The sequence below is a fragment of the Pelecanus crispus genome, chromosome 3, assembly GCF_030463565.1.
Source record: "Pelecanus crispus isolate bPelCri1 chromosome 3, bPelCri1.pri, whole genome shotgun sequence".
NCBI classification, from domain to species: Eukaryota; Metazoa; Chordata; class Aves; order Pelecaniformes; family Pelecanidae; genus Pelecanus; species Pelecanus crispus.
The window spans coordinates 74,878,683-74,892,892 of NC_134645.1; positions in this window are offsets into that span (position 1 = coordinate 74,878,683).

The following is a 14,210-nucleotide window of genomic DNA, read 5'->3' on the forward strand; positions in this document are numbered from 1 at the left end:
AAAGATTACTCAGTCTCTGGTAAAATTCATTAACCTTTAAGTACCACTTAACTAAATCCTTCTTTACAAGTGTCTACCTCACTGTGACAGCTTTAAGCTGTTTACAGTCCTAAGAGGGAGAGAGAGAGAGAGATGAAAGCCTAGTATGCCTCTCTCCACTGATAAAATGTATGCTGTATATTTATTGACATGACAATTTTGACAATAAAATAAAAACGAAAGTGGAGGGCATTACAAGGTTTTGTTGTACCTTTGTTATAATTTACTACTCTGCTACAATGTTTTTGCAAACAAAACACTGGTTGCCATAGCTATCAATTAATGTACCTCTGTTTCATACAGAAAATGCTCATTTTATTTCTTACACGTTGATTTTTTATAAGAATATGGATAACTCAAGAAACCCAGTTTGGAAAAAATATATTTGAGAATTCTGAAAATCTTGTTTAGATAAAAAAGTTTATGTTTGGGATAGGACGTGTGATTCGGCTTTCAGAGAGGAAAATCTGTCTTAGAGCAAATGCTCCTTTGACTCTGAATGGAAGAAATAATAAAGATTCAGAAAGAAAAGTAAAGTGGCTTGAAGCTGAAAAGCTGAAAACAAAAGGAGGCAAGTCAAAACAAACTGCAAAACAGAGCAGACACAAAGACTAAGGCAATCTCCACCATATTCCTAGGATCTCCTTCTGGAGAGGACTGCAGTAGTTCCAGCCTGGAATGGCAAAATATACTGAAGAATTGGAGCCCCAAATAATTTCTAGAAGATTTTCCAGGAAACAAGGCAAATTAGGAAAGTCATGCTTCCTTGTAATTTGATAAAGGATTGCTACACTATTGGAACACTGCACTAAAAAGACACTTCTGTGTCATTGAGATAACCTGACAAAACTATAGTACTGTTTTAGGAAGCAAAGACAAGCAACGTGCAAATTGTTTGTAGGAGATTACCTGTACCTTTGTAATTTGCCAAGTAAATATCAAACAGATTAGAATAAATAAGAATTTTATTTAAAAGATGAATAAATACACAAATTAGCATAAGCCAAGCTGCAGCATAAGTTCTGGAAGCTCAGTAAAGAAAGGACTTTTTTCTCCCATAGCAGAAAGCAAGGTTATAAGTAGAGATGTGATGAATATGTCCAAATCATCAAAGTATTGGATATCCAAAGTAGGTAATCAAACTAATCAAATTGAACTATGGATGACAAAATTACTTTGTCAACTTAAATCATGAAAATTTACAGAGGAGTCAGATTTTTCCTGTTTGAGATACTCAGCCAATGTTTCAAAAATGTAGTGTTTTTTCTTTCTACTGAAGGACAAAAAGATCTGTAGGATGTGAGTGTCTGTGGGCTAGAGTCTACTTTGATCTCAGATTCTTGCAAGCATAAATTGTCCAAATATATAATCATTGTATCTTGGCTCTCCTTCAGAAAATACAGAAATACTTATAAAAAATCTGATTTATCATGTTCTCCTCCAGTTTCTTATTACTACAATTTATTTTGTTTCATCCCTCCTGATAATAACACATAATCTTTCCAAAGACTTTGTGCAAAGGTGGGACAGTTAAAAACTTACACACCGGCAGCTTCTGAACAGCACCACTTTTAACACCGAAGAATCTACAGACTAATAAATGGGCAACTGGGATTTACTTTTAGAAAGCTAATAAATAAGCAGTTCCCACACCAACAGCCACAGCTTATGCACATAAGCAAAACCAGAGTTAAAGGAAACCTTCATTAAAACAAATATTCCTTCACCTTTGTGGGAAAGGCTGACAGTTCAGAGGTTTTGAGAACAAGTAGTGTGGAAAAAACATTCTCTATCAAAGCTCTTATCGGTCTGGTGTAAACCAAATTCTTGTTTCTTTATTGCATGTCTTTGACAATTGACAAAGCAAAACAAAGGAAATTGTATATGACCACTTGTTCCCCTGGCCATTACTGGCTCCTCCAGGGTAAACACATTGCAGCTGCAAAGCATGACAGAAGACCTTGGTAACATTGGGACAGAGAAAATCAGGGAGGAAGCATGGGTGAGTTTCATATTCTTTGCTGATGTCCTCCCCCATACCATAGCAATTTAAAGAACAGGGGGTAAGCAGACCTGTCTCAGAGATTTTCCCACAGAGATACAGGGCTGTTTGGGAACGGCAGACCCACTGAGCAGACATCTTCATGCTTTACCAGTGAGAAAGGGAGCAGTATGGAACAATCATGCCAGGGAAGCACAATTAACCATTCAACTGGTTCTTGGACCTTGCCCTGGTTCTGGTAAGAAAAATTTTAAAAAGGCTATTTGTTAGCAGCACTGTATTTTGTGCGGCTCACAGAAATTGAACACTCACTTTGAAAGATCTTTACACATTCCTTAAAATAGGTTATATCTTGGGTGATGTGGCAATTGCCATCTGATTTGCCATGCTGGATTTTAAACTGTGCTTTGGCAGGACATAGCAAGACAAAGTCTGCAACAATTTAATGAGATGGCTTTTGGCTTCTGCACAAGAGCAGAAAAGAAGCCAAAGACACACCAGTTTCAAGTTGTGAGCTCCTGTCTAAGCTAGTGTCTCAAGGACATTAAGTACACAAATTATGCCTACGGTATCAGCGTGTCCAATTTTAATCCCAGCCCCTACCCAATGTCCACCATCCTATTGTCATTGGGAGTCCAAGAGAACCTGCAAGACTGTGCAACACTGGGTTCCCAGCCTTGTGTATAGCCCAGCCTTGCATTAGGCACCACTTACTGGCACCTATCTATGCCTAGATTTTCCACAGACCCTAAAACCCCTGAGATTTAAGAAGCACAACATCAGCTCTTCAACAGACTATGTTGCATGTACACCATTTGCCATGCAACAGAGCACCTGGTCACACACATGCAGAGCACACACCTGCCCTATGTCCAGACAGATCTGAACTCTCCAGGAGTAAATCTCCCATGCACAAATGCCCCCTGAGCTGCCCAAGGCAGGTGTGCCAGATTGCTTCAGGCCATCACTAGCATCAGTTCTGCTGGCAAAGGGAGAAAAAGCAATAAATATTTGGGCACATTCACCTTTGCCAGCGGCTCCTGAAGGCAGGTGGAATGTCAATAAAAACAAAGCTCAGTGTTAATAGGGAGGAAGGAAGGAATAACAAAGGAATAAGTTAGCCTAATTACAGAAAATCTATGATAACCTTATCTACAGAGGAGGTGGAAATTTCTTGGTAAAGCTGGAAAGAAAAGATGCCAGAGAAACACTGTCAGAGATGGAAAAATCATCCACAAAGTAGATTTCTCATTATAGCACAGCAATAGAGTACAAAATGTTGACAGTTAGCTTGCGGTTACCTATGCCTGACACACACACCAAAAAAAACCCAACAGTGAGTTTTGATGCAACAACTTTACAATATGAAGGGGTTGTAGAGGTAGGTCTCAGAGTCCTGCTTTTCAGGGACTAGGGAGAGCATGTCACCCAGGACCATGATCCACAGCAGGAAGTGGTTTACAGTTAAAGTGGTAGTCCCTTCTTGTATAAGTCAGAATTTGCTTTAGCTAAATTACTGTAGCTCTTGGTGAGCCAAAGCTCAGCCAGGTGAAAGGAACTGATAGATGCATATGCTTTACCTAAATCACTATACCTCTTCGCAAAAAAAGACCCTGCCAGGTGAAAGGAACAGATAGAGGCAATACCAATAAAACTTTCCTAAAAGTCCTTTATTTTTACTCTATAAAATAGCTTTTCTAAAATGTGCAAGATAAACAAAAACCTAGGTTGTTTGCTGTAGTAGAAGGGTTTATTTTATATTTTTAGGACAAGCAAAATAATTCATTCATGGCTTTACTTTTTGTTGATCAGCCAGCTCTTCTGTGCTTGAGCCAATAAAAATGTTGCTCACATGTCCAAGAAAAGCAGCAAATGCAATATGAAGAACCATCCAAAACAAGTACCTACTAAAAGCAGGTTGCTTAGTCTCTTGGGAATTGTATTAAACAGTGATTTGAATGTCAAGTTAATAAAGATATAAAAATTCATATTCGTATTTTAACTGACAACCTCCGCATTTTTCCACATTTAAACCACAACGGATTATGCTTGTGTGTTTTCTGGTAGATGTAGATGTAGCCATGAGGAAAATTCCTAGGACAGAGATTACAAAAAAGCCCTTACTGATTAGTTTGAATCAAAGGTACGTATTTCACATTTTATAATCACGAAGTCTACCACAGCATTTGGAAATCATCTCTCAACATAAAACTTAATGACAAAATAAATTTAATTCCTTTTACTGTTAATTTTTCTTCCACCTGCACTGAATCCAAATAGCCATCAAGGAAAGATCCTCATTAGCTGCTCAGTGTGGCTTTAGACAACAATTCCCTAAACCTTCTGCTTTCCAGCCACCTCACTTTACAAGAGCTAGATGAAAAATGTATTAGACTAGCTCATCACTAGTCCTGGTTCCAACTCTTGCACATTGAAAGCTTCCGGAGGGGAGTTCAGCATCCTGAGAAGCCCTAGAACAATTATCTGTTAAAGGAACAGACTGGCATATTAAGGGTGCATTCAATGTCTCCCTTCCTTTTAATCAATATTAACAGCAATCTAGGTTTTCCCACTGACATCTCCTATTGTTACTTTAAGATATTGCATATGACTGCTTCAGCTACCATGTTGAAGGTCACCTCTTTCCCCTCTGCCACGTGTTTAGTTTGTACTTTGCTATCTGTGTTTCTAGTCTCAGGGGAGCACCTTAATGATCTCCTTCAATTTCCTGTCTGTATTCTTTTGTTGTTTTTATCCCCTTGCCCTCCTTCACTGAAGATGATTACAGATGGTAAAACGCCAGGCTGTTGGGACTCAACTTTGGATCTTGCTTCTTCTCACAGGTTCTCTCACTGAAAAACATCTTTCCTTCACATGCACATCATGAACTATGCGGACAGGCATGATTTACAGTCCCTTCAGAGGTTCACCTACATCTCCAAGTCCCCTCTGCAATTCCCCAGACCATGAGGCATGTAGTTACTACTTCCACTTCTTACAGTGAAAGGGACTAGGCTCATTTCAGAATTAACCTGGAGATTTTAATGGGTGGAAATTATGACCTACATACCTCTTCAAAACATTAACAAATAAATCCACGCTCAAACTAACAGTTTAACAGTTGTACATTGTATCAGTGGACTGAAAGGTATCAGCAACCCAATAGAAGGTCCAAAGTATATGCAAAAGCTGTTTAGAAACAGAAACGATTAGATCCAAACATCAAAAATTCCACTTGGAATCTTCAACAGTCCCTTAAAATATGAAATACCCTTTCATCCTCTTTTAAAAGGTTATATTTTTGCAACTGATGGTTTCAGAAGTTTTGAAACATGGCTTCAGTTGTTGGCTAGAGCATCGTCTCACTCCCTGTCTCCTGGATTAAAATATCTGAAATATATGAAAAGTGTTACAGGAACACTGAGCTTCTTAGCTTTGTGCTGTGAGAAACTGCACTCTTCTGCTGAGTAAGCATGCACCCTAGATTATATCTCCATTGTACAGCTGTATGAAAAATTGAATTTCTCTCTTATGGATTTGAAACATGTGTTTTGTTCCATCAGAATGGGGAGTCAAGTTCTTCCCCTTTCCTGTTTTCAAAATGTATCTAATATAACATATCACAGCTGAAACAAAATATTTCCGTGAGGTAAAGATGAAGTGTCTCAGTGATCACTTGTAGAAAATGTTGACAAAATTGTTATTTTCCTGAGAAATGTTTTTATGTTATCACATCAGTATTTTGTACAGAAAAATTGTTCACTTGGACCATGACAGTCCGTTCATCAAAATTATTTTGATAGCTATTTTAGTTTATTGACACATCCATAAAGAAAGTCTGTGCTACAAAGTGTATTTATTATGATACAGTGTACCTGATTTTATCTCCTGTCAGCAGTGTGGGTTATTGAAGTTTCTACATGGGTGTGTTCTTTATCTGTACATCTTTCATTTCTGCCTTTGTATCCATAAGTACAAAATGAGTAAAGAGATACTATGATCACTGTCCTACTTGTAATTATCCACATCTAATTAATGAAAAACCTTTCCAGAAACATAACACAGGTTAAGTATTCATGCTTGTAAATCCTACAAGAAAATATAAAGTTTTCTGTCATGTCTGTATTATGCTCATCCTGAATTTTCAGTGAACTTCCCCTGTTTAAAGTAGTGACAAGGAGTAAAGGAATTCATTGTGCTTTGTAAATTGGGGACAGCTGTTTACTGGCTATAACTTCACATCAGGGTAACTCAGTGAATTGCCTTACGAGTTACTTCTGACACACACTTCTGCAAGCAAGAAAAGAATCAAGTTGAATATGGAGCAACTGCATCAGTGGACAAGGGAAGAGCTATGGATGTTATCTACTTGGACTTCTGTAAGGCCTTTGACATGGTGCCCCACAACATTCTTGCCACTAAATTGGAGAGATATGGATTTGATGGATAGACTGTAGATGGATAAAGGATTAGCTGGATGACCACATCCAAAGAGTTACGATCAATGGCTCAATGTCCAAGTGAAAACCAGTAACTCAAGGGTGTCACTCAAGGGTCCCTACTGGGACCAGTATTATTTAGTATCTTCATTAATTACATAGACAGCGGGATTGAGTACACCCTCAGCAAGTTTGCAGACGACTCCAAGCTGAGTGGTGCAGTTGACATGCCAGAAGGATGTGATGTCATCCAAAGGGACCTGGACAAGCTGGAGAGGTGGGCCCATGTGAATTTCATGAGGTTCAACAAGGTCAAGTGCAAGGTCCTGCACCTGGGATGAGGCAACCCCCAATATCAATACAGGCTGGGAGATAAGGGATTGAGAGCAGCCCTGCGGAGAAGGGCTTGGGGGTACTGGGGGATGAAAAGCTGGACATGAGCCAACAACGTGCGCTTGCAGCCCAGAAAGCCAACCGTGTCCTGGGCTGCATCAAAAGAAGCGTGGCCAGCAGGTCGAGGGAGCTGATTCTGCCCCTCTCCTCTGCTCTGGTGAGACCCCACCTGGAGTACTGCATCCAGCTCTGGGGCCTTCAGCGCAGGAAAGGCATGGACCTGTTGGAGCAGGTCCAGAGGAGGGCCATAAAAATGAGCACCTCTCCTGCAAGGACGGGCTGAGGGAGTTGGGGTTGTTCAGCCTGGAGAAGAGAAGGCTGCGAGGTGACCTTATTGCATCCTTTCAATATATAAAGGGGGCTTATAAGAAAGACAGGGACTTTTTACCAAGGCCTGTAGTGACAGCACAAGTAGCAATGGTTTTAAACTGAAAGAGGGTAGGTTTAGATTGGACATAGGAAGAAATTTTTTATGATGCAGGTGTTGAGACACTGGAACAGGTTGCCCAGAGAAATTGTGGATCCCCCATCAATGGAAATGTTCAAGGTCAGGTTGGACGGTGTTTTGAGCAACCTGATCTGGTGAGAGATGTCCTTGCCCATGGACTAGTTGATCTTTAAAAATCCCTTCTAACCCAAACCATTCTATGATTATATGATTTTATGAATATGTTCATTGATCATTATACTTTAACATGAAAAATTAAGTAGCATTTAAAGGTCTCCAATGGTGGTTCAGTTCAGGAAGGACATCCTGCACAAAATGTTCACTTGAGCTCTCCTGGTTTTGTCTGTATTGCCCAAACCTGCTTCTTGACATCTTCCAGTGATGATGGCTCATGAAGCCTCATGCATCCACTTTGCCATTATTTCAAAACACACACAAACATAGAGTTAGCCTGTTTTTACTACTCCATTTTACCATATTCTGTCTTCAGTCCCACCTCAAGACTATTCATGTTTCTTGATAAAAATAATAATAATTAGGAATGAATTCTGAACACACTGGAAATGATTGAAAATAAATATTTATATCCAAAAATCAAAATAAGGACTTTAATAGAGTGGTAGAGGTGAAAATCTAGATGTAGCTGGAAGTAAATATACCAAACTAACAGAATTTTAATGCAGCTAGGTATAGAATCATAGAACCATAGAATGGTTTATGTTGGAAAAGACCTTTAAGACCAAGTCCAACTGTTAACCTAGCACTGCCAAGTCCACCACTAAACCATGTCCCTAAGCACCACATCTACACGTCTTTTAAAAACCTTCGGGGATGGTGACTCCACCACTTCCCTGGGCAGCCTGTTCCAATGCTTGACCACGCTTTCCATGAAGAAATTTTGCCTGATATCTAATCTAAACCTCCCCTGGCACAACTTGAGGCCATTTCTTCCTGTCTTATCACTTGTTACTTGGGAGAAGAGACTGATACCCACCTCCCTACATCCAACAAAGGATGGAGATTCTCCTCAGCCCTGCTTTTGTTGCTAATGTATTTATAGAAACATTTTTTGTTGTCTTTTACAGCAGTAGCCAGATTATGTTCTAGTTGGGCTTTCGCCCTTCTAATTATCTCCCTGCATAACCTCACAACATCCTTGTAGTCCTCCTGAGCTGCCTGCCCTTTCTTCCAAAGGTCATAAACTCTCCTTTTTTTCCTGAGTTCCAGCCAAAGCTCTCTGTTCAGCCAGGGCAGTCATTTTCACTGCCAGCTTGTCTTTCGACACATGGGGATGGCCTGTTCCTGCCCCTTTAATATTACTTTGTTGAAGAATGTCCAGCCTTCTTGGACTCCTTTGTCCTTCAGGACTGCCTCCCAAGGGACTCTGTCAACCAGACTCCTAAACAGGCCAAAGACTGCCCTCCAGAAGTCCAGGGTAGCAGTTCTGCTAACCCTCCTCCTTATTTGTCCCAGAATATAAAAATCTATCATTTTGTGATTGCTATGCCAAAGACAGCTTTCAGCCGTCACATCACCCACAAGTCCTTCTCTGTTCACAAACAACAGGTTCAGCGGGGTGCCTTCCCTAGCTGGCTGACTCACCAACTGTGTCAGGATGTTATCTTCCACACACTCCAGGAACCTCCTAGACTGTTTCCTCTCTGCTGTATTGTATTTTCAGCAGACATCTAGTAAGTTGAAGCCCCGCATGAGAATAAGGGCTAGCAATTGTGAGACTTCTCCCAGCTGCTGATAGAATATTTTGTCTGCCTCTTCATCCTGGTTGGGTGGTCTATAACAGACTCCCGCCATGAGTGGCAGCTGGCCTTCCCCCTGATTCTTACCCATAAACATATGGTAAGAATATGTAGCAAGAAAGAGAAAGAAATTAAAGGTCACAAGTATATGTTTTGGTGGCCCCCTGAAATAAGGGATGTTTATTCTGTGTACAGTAAACATGGATATAGCATATGGATGTTGTAGATACAAAGATCTTCAGCACCTTTACAAAAAACAATTTTAGTGACTTCCTTTGACAATTCTTGTAATTGTATCGTTTATGCCTGCACAAGAACACAACATACAGCTAATATTTGGCTTTAGTTAACCATACTACTTCTGAAAGTCACTGGACTCTTCTAAGATATTTCTACTGTGTTAATTTTTACACTCTTTATTTCCCTTTCTATCTCTACTTTTTCTATTTTATTTCAATCTGCTTGAAAAAAACTGATGCAATGCTGACTTGGCTTCTGATAAAGGAGATCCCATACATTTTGTGTCTAGATTACTCTTACTGAAGAATATCAGGCAAAAAAGCTGTTGCAGAAAATGAAATACTGGGTATTGATTATGACATTCATGAAAAAAGTTGATATATCATATGCAAAAGAGAAGTATAAATTAACATCTGCCTGTCAAGAAGATGACAGATATTTGTTATAAATACCTGCATGGTCTTTTCTTTTGGGCTCAGCAACCTGCTCAAATGTCATTCAATTAGAAAGAAAAAAAGTTAACAGACAAATGATAGGCTTTTTCGTATACCCAATCATACGCTATAAAATTTGTCTGTAAGGAGCATTCAGCCACAAAGATAAAGGGAGAGAGATGATTAAAGAAGTCATTTGGCTTGCTTGCATGACTTGCTTACATACCAAATTTGGGGTCAGGAAGAAGTTTTCTCCCAAAGACTGGTGGAAACAGTTTTTGCTTTCCTCTGGAGAAAAGACTTGAGCATGGTCAATCTGAAGACCCCAGCCCAGCCCCAACATCATGGGCTTTCAGGTGGCAGAGTGGTCATGGGTGGTGGATGCTGTGACATAATATCTTAGTAGTGACTAAGATATTATTGTTTACTAAGACATCACCACTAAGCTACACATAAGTCCTCAATTTAGGCAAAGTAGGTACAAGCAAAGAAGAGCAGAGGGACACAGAGAGATAGCATTCAGTCAAACTTAGGAAAACCAGATCAGCTGTTTCTGCTGTTACCAAAGAAGGGAGGTAGAAAAAACATCATTATCTCATCTTTCCCTAGCAGTACCCAATGGAACAAGTTCACATCCCTTCCAGCTCTCAACAATTAGACAAATTTAATGGTGCAGGCTGTGAAGAAATGAACAGAATTGTCAAATTGCATCTCCAGCAATCACAGGGAAACAGAAAAGTCTGCAGAATATTTTCATCTCACACCCCAAGTTCACTGAGGGCCACAAATGCTTGCCACAAGCCTAGGAGAAATTCGCACTCAGAATCCTCAATTCTACTGTGCTGCAAGAGGTGAGCAGAAGATATTAAGCTCAGTGCCACTGTCTGAGTCCCAATAGTAGGGATTTGTTGAGTGAAACTCCCTGACAGTTGTAGGAAGTGGTTCACACCCTGTGTGCCAGAAGAAAGCACCCCCAATGTTTTTCAGTTAAAATTGAGTGCTTAATAACATTCTTGATGTTTTCCCTTGACTGAAGTACACTCACAGCTAAATGAGGAACATGTGGATTATTTAGTCTGATAAGTATTGAATGGATAATGCCTAGCATAGTTTTCCATATTAATTCTTGTCAGATGTGTAAAGGGATGCTCAGATTCCCAGGCTGCATAGCTCATGAGAATCCACTGAAAGCTAGAGTCAGTCAAATTTGGTACTTTGAGCATCTCCAGGCTTCATCCTCTGACACTGCAATTCACAAAGTTCCCTCTAGAACACATCTAAGGAAAAAAACAAACCTGTACAGAGCTCACACTGACAGACACAGAGGGGCCAGTTTTTGTTTCTGGACATATGTTTGATTATTGCTTTGGCTGTGAAACTTATAAAGCTCAATTAACCACTCAAGAGAGATGTCTCTTCTAATCAAATCATCTTTTAAACAGCCTGGGCCTTCTCCAGTCACAGCCACTTTTTTTTCTTTTGTGGGATGACTAAGCTATTCTTCCAAGTTTTTCAGCTTACCTTTAAATTGAAAACAAGTACTTACACAGCACAAATAGATCTAGCCAAAATAAAGCTTTGACACTTCTTAAAGTCCCAAAATGTATTCTCAGAGTTAATCAGAATACAAATGCTGAATAAGAAGAGTTTGGGGATAACTTTGATTTCTGATTGAATCACTGTGTTTAAACTCTCCCTTAATGAAAAGAAGAGCATGAGAGTGCCCACGTTAGGGTTTTTCTTGAAAAAGCCGCTATGTTTACATACCCAACCACATCCTTTAGCTGTAAATAAGTGTATAAAAATACTTCAAGAAGCTTACTTTCCACCTCAAAAAACATCACTTCCTTTAACAGAAAATAGTTCATGAAATTAGATGGACACATTTGTCACAAAAGATTTTAACCAGTTTTCTTTGTAGAAAAAGGCCTTAGGGAGCTTGATTAGGACACTGTAGAGAGTGGATAGACATCTACATGTGAGCTAATCACTCTAGGCTCCCTTTACTGCCAGTTGAGAAAAATAGGTACTTCTGGGCTGTAATTCATCCGTCACTGAAGTTGGTGGCTAAAATAGACTGGATGAATGATGTTCTAAAACTGCCTATAGCTCTTCATTGACTCTAAAGGGAGCCTGGGGTGACTAACTCAGAGGTAAATTTCTACACTATAGATAACAAAGTCAGATGAGCTGGAGTGCACCCTACATGTAGAAGGTTAGTTAAACTGAAAACTAACTTTTCTGTTCCCTTCTTTTCAAAGCCAAGCTCTGCAGATGGACACCATTTTTGCAATGAAAGATGAAATAAAGATGTCACAGCTGGGGCATGAGTGTGGCTGTACTGTTTGTAGGGGAATCATAGAATCATAGAATCGTTTAGGTTGGAAAAGACCTTTAAGATCATCCAGTCCAACCATTAACCTACACTACCAAGTCTACTCTAAGCCAATCAAGGCTAGACTAGACTAAACCATGTCCCAAAGTGCCACATCTACCCATTTTTTGAACACTTCCAGGGATGGTGACTCCACCACCTCTCTGGGCAGCCTGTTCCAATGCTTGACCACCCTTTCTGTAAAGAAATTTCTCCTAATTTCCAACCTAAACCTCCCCTGGCGCAGCTTGAGCCCATTTCCTCTCGTCCTATTGCTAACTACGTGGGAAAAGAGACCAACACCCACCTCACTACAACCTCCTTTCAGGTAGCTGTAGGGAGCGATAAGGTCTCCCCTCAGCCTCCTCTTCTCCAGGCTAAACAACCCCAGTTCCCTCAGCCGCTCCTCATAAGGCCTGTGCTCCAGACCCTTCACCAGATTCGTTGCCCTTCTCTGGACACGCTTCAGCACCTCAATGTCTTTCTTGTATTGAGGGGCCCAAAACTGGACACAGTATTCCAGGTGTGGGAAGGCAGAGTTTCATGGCTGTTACATTCCCTTGATAATTTGACCATGTGCCGTGCCTCCTATTGTTTGGTCCAGCTGCTGTGGCATTTATGAATCAGGTCCCCAAGTACCAGCCAGTACAGCCATGTCCCTGTGCTGTGCACGTCCTACTCATTGCTGCTCTCCTGCTCTGTTGCCACTGGTAGCAAATGATGTTTGTCCACTTGGGACACTATTGCTTTTTTTCTTATGAGAACAGTATCTGGCATCAGATGTTCAGGATCAAATGTCTGCTAAGAACCTCTGGGTGTTTTTCATCTAAGGCTAGTCATTTCAGTGAGCTGCAAGAAGGTTTGATGTTTAATCCTCACTTACTATCATGCTTGTAAATGGCAGATGTTTCCTTTGAAAATCTCAGGCTGAGCAGAGGAATGAAGGCAATGTACAGTAAAAATCAGGAAATTATTAAGGTTCCCTATAAATCGGCTTTTCTTTCCCTTTAATTACCATTCCCTTCCAGAGGAAACTTAAGGTTTAATATACTTGTTAATAGCACATTTACAGGTCTAATATTTCCTGGTTTGTTTTTTTTTTTTTTATTCTAAAGCAATTAATAAGAGGAAGGGTTATTTTTGCAAGTACTGGTCTTAAGAAGCTTTTCTTTGAAACGTTATTATACTCAGCATGATTTTTTCTGCAGTTGACTCAATAGTTTAGTTTCAAAGTTCAGTGACATGTCATGAAACACCTTGACTAGATTTTGAATAAGACCTTCTGTATACAACGTGGTAGCAATAATTAGAGCTGATTCATAACAACAAAAAAAGTAGGATATTATTTTCATGATACTCAAGAAAAATCTCTCCAGCTCTACACAGAAAGGAGATTTTCCTGAAGCAGCCAAAGTGTCCCAAAGGCATTTCTCGCTACATTTTTCATATATTTCAAAGCAGAAGAGGCATTCCAGCCTTTAAACTATTCTGCTTACAAATAGGCTGATTCTGCTTTATGCTAAAACCACTTTACATTTCTAGAATCCTCTTTCAGGCCCATTTACACTATAAGGAAAGTAAGGCCCTAGAGTAAGCGCCTAGGGACAGTTTTTATGAACAAGTTGATCCACAGATTTTTTTGAATACTAATGCTCTATACATTGTCAGCAAATTCTTTTGTTAGCAATTGATGCATTATATTTGCAATTCCATGTCATGTTAGTGAAATCTGGAAGATCACCTGCTTTGCGTCTCCCTCCTGTTAAACACAAAGGAGTGAGGAAAAGGATAGGAAGAAGCATTTGAACTTTGAATTTCTGGAGTATAGGTAAAGGAGTAAAAATATATTATATAAGAAAATGATAGTTCTTTCCCCATCTGAACTCCATAGATTAATACTGCTTTGGATATTTATTAAAATTTCTTGACTGGATGCAGTACTTAAATTTAGTCTTCTCTTGTCATAGTCAGGCAAATTGCATACATACCACCTCTAAGGAGCACAGGTAGTTATTGTTTTGGGCTTTCTGTGTTTGGATACATCCAGGACCGCAAGGAGCATTAGCCTCCAATGGTGTGATTTT